The following is a 3,357-nucleotide window of genomic DNA, read 5'->3' as shown; positions in this document are numbered from 1 at the left end:
TCTTTGATGCTATGATCCTACTAAAAGAGGAAGATCTAAATGAAAGGTATAGGACAAGGAGGGCAGCTAGGTATGACAGTGAATGAACATCAGGCCTGGAATCAGGAAGATCGAAGTTCAAATCTGGCCTCAGACACCTATTAGCTGTGTGACCCCGGGCAAGTCATTTAACCCTGTTTGTCTCAGTTCCTCATCTATAAAATGAGCTGGAGAAGGAAATGGCAAACTACTCCAGTATCTCTGCCAAGTAAACCCCAAAGAGGGTCAGGAAGAGTTGGATGTGACTGAAACAAATGAACAATAGTAACAACTACAAATAGGACAAGGAAGGAATAGTTAAACAACTATTCATGCAAAAGAAAAAAAAAGATCTGAGGGTTTGAGTGAACTGCAAGCTTACTAGAAAACAGTGGTGTGATGTGGCAACCAGAAAACCTTAGGCCATATGAACAGAAACATACTGCACGGAAGGAGGGAACTGATAGTCCCACTATATTCTGTTCTGACCTGATACCATATGGAGGAGTGTTCCATTCTGGACACCACATTTTAGGAAGGACATTGATGGATTAGAAAATATCAAGAGGAGGGCCACTTAGATGGCAAGAGACTGAAAATCATGCCAAATTTTAGGGTGTTAGAGATGGGGCCTGGCTCAGGGCAATCCTCTAGTAGTTTTGGTTCAAAATTAGGGGGAAAAATGAGACTCTCATAGGTCATTCAACGATTAACAAAAGGAGATTTGCTTAACTGTAGCAGGAGGAAAATATTTAACAAGGACACACTTTGAAGACACTTCAGATTGACTCAGCTGAATGAAACTCCCTTGCCTGAGTTGCCCATAGTTGCCAGGCATCTGAGCCAAGCTCCACCTGGAGCTCCTTGGGGCTATTTTGCACTTAAAGGACCTGGAATTGATGTTTGGTCCTATGAGCCATCCAAGTCTTGAGCAATGTCTTAATAACTTGTAAGGAAAACCTTTCCTAGTTTACATGGGGGTAAGAATTAGGATCTTAACACAATGGAAATTGGTTAAAGAAACTGGAGAGGTTTAGCCAAGAAAAGGAACGATTTGGTGGGAAAAAAAAGTGATTGTCTTTAAGTGTTTGAATGGCAATTATATAAAGAGATTTATTTTGTGCGACCCTAGGGAATAGAATTAGGAATGCTGAGAAAGGAAGCAGGAGGAAGGAAGATTTAACTTGATGTAAGAAAAATAGAATGAGATGTCTGGGAGTCAATAAGTCCCTCCTCATGGGGGGCCTTAAGGCAGAGGCCTAGATGAGCTCAAGCTACAGAGATCTTGGAGCCCATGATTTCAGAATAGATGTGGCAATCCTCCCAGTAAAGAATGTCTCTATGTTTGTTCAAATACTCCCCTCTGAGATTTTATCTAAGTGGGTGAATGAAACTGGGGTGCTTGGACCCCCCAAAGTAGGGAAAAACAATCAGTGAGGGCTTGAGTAAGCGGAAGACAAGATTTCCCAGCTCGCAGCGTAACAGTTTTCAAGCAGTGGAGAGACAGAAAATACTGTTACTCCATAAAAAAGTTTGAGAGTTTAGCCACAGAAAACTGGTAATCGATGCATAATGGCATGGGGCCATGCAACTGTCCCCATATAATTTCCCAGATGATAACAATGCTCTAGAAATCTTGGGTGTGTGTGTGTGTGGGGGGGTAGGGATGAGGGGAGTGGACAAATATAAAATCCTCATACTCCTCGTTGCAGAGGCGGGAGCGGGCTGCGGAGTCAGCCACGGACCGAAGCGCGGAGCCGCCGTCACCCGCGCCCGCCCCGCAATGCGGCGGGCTCCCGCGTCAGCCATGGCCAAAGCCATCCTGGGCGACGCAGGGCTGCACTTAGAGGAGCTGAACACACTTCGAGTCTTGGACCCTGAGGTCACTCAGCAGACCATAGAACGAAAGGAGGCATGCAAGGGCTTTGTGGACAAAATCGGCCAATTTCAGAAAACTGCAGGTGGCTTCATTGAGCTTGTTGACCAACGCGCAAAAGAAGCCGACAGGGAGAAGATAGATGAAGGCAATTGCAGCGCGCAATTTGCTCCCATCCATAGCAAAGCAAAGGGAAGCCCAGCAGCAGCAGCAGATCCAAGCTCTGATAGCAGAGAAGAAAATGCAGCTGGAAAGGAATCGGGCTGAATAGAAGCTTCGTGTAAAGTAGAAGCAGAACAAAATGAATTTATTGACCAATATAGTTTTCATAAATAAACTGATTTTTACAGTAAAATCCCCATTAAAAAAAGACCAAAAAAACCCCTCCAACCCCCCACCCCCTGATTCCAATAAACTTGATGACCGCGTGTGCATATATGCAGTTTGGGATTGTAACAAGTATATGTCTTCTTGAAAGGCAATAACCACCTTTTTTTTTTAGAATCCTGCCCGATTGTAGCCAGGTGACAGGAACCAGGACCTGCCTGTGCAGAAGCCAGGACAGCAGAGCTGACCATCTTTGGCTGTGGACTCTCCTGTGTTGTCAGTCTCTGGACTCTGCTATCTTTGTAAACACCAGTCCTTTTTTTTGAAGCACCTACCACTTTGAAAGGAATAAAGCAATAAATTATTATTTCTAGAAAAAAAAGGAATGAGGGTGTATCACTTCTTTTGAGATGTGATGGAGGGGCTGTATCCTTCCTATTTCCCAACTTGACGGTGGAAGCATTGCTGCCTCTATAGCAATGAAGACTCTTAATTGGTTGCTTAGCTGAAATTCCAGGGATGTAGAAAAGGGCAGTAATAACTGCTTCTTCTTCCTTCTGGCCTTGAGGTGGAAGGATGACGCTGGGAGTTTTGGAGGGTTTGTTGGAGGAGGCTCTTACCCTCACTGGATTGCAAGCTAAGACCTTGTGCCTTCCTAAGCCTGTGTCTAAGATGTGGTTGCATCCTGCATTTGTTTTCTCTTGGTACAAGCCTTCATGACAGACAACTGGTGTCTTTTCCATCCGGGGTTCCTAAGCAATGGGGTATCAGTTACCAGAGCAATTGGAATAGAAACAGTTTTAGGGATGACTCATCCACAGAGAGGGGGACTGGAGAAAAAGAATCCACTTGGAATTAATTGGTCTGTTCTCAGTGGAGGTGAAATGTCAAATAGCTAAGGAGCAAATCTGTTGCAAATTTTCCAACAAGGCTTAAATATTCTCAACTGTTTGTAACCATTCAATGACTCTTGTTTGTTTATCGTTCCCTTTCCTGTGTGGAAATCAGATTGTTCCTTACTTGACTTCTACTTGTGCACTCTGTGTATGTTTCTTATTCCCCCAAAGATGGGGAGGACCTCTTAGACTAGAACCCAAGATACAATTGTTCTTCGATTGAGGAGGGAGTGGATTCAG

General features: G+C 44.2%; 1 pseudogene; it reads left to right on the top strand.

Annotated features, from left to right (window-relative positions):
- Nucleotides 1-1,825: 1,825 nt before the first annotated feature.
- On the top strand, nucleotides 1,826-2,269 carry LOC138158368 (intraflagellar transport protein 20 homolog pseudogene; annotated as a pseudogene).
- The last annotated feature ends 1,088 nt before the right edge of the window (nucleotides 2,270-3,357 follow it).

This window comes from Petaurus breviceps, unplaced genomic scaffold, assembly GCF_028583685.1.
Source record: "Petaurus breviceps papuanus isolate PSGF00001 unplaced genomic scaffold, PetGlider_PUasm1.0 174, whole genome shotgun sequence".
Classification (NCBI taxonomy): domain Eukaryota; kingdom Metazoa; phylum Chordata; class Mammalia; order Diprotodontia; family Petauridae; genus Petaurus; species Petaurus breviceps.
Note: the sequence above shows the minus strand (reverse complement) of the source record. Positions and strands in the feature narration are given on the sequence as shown.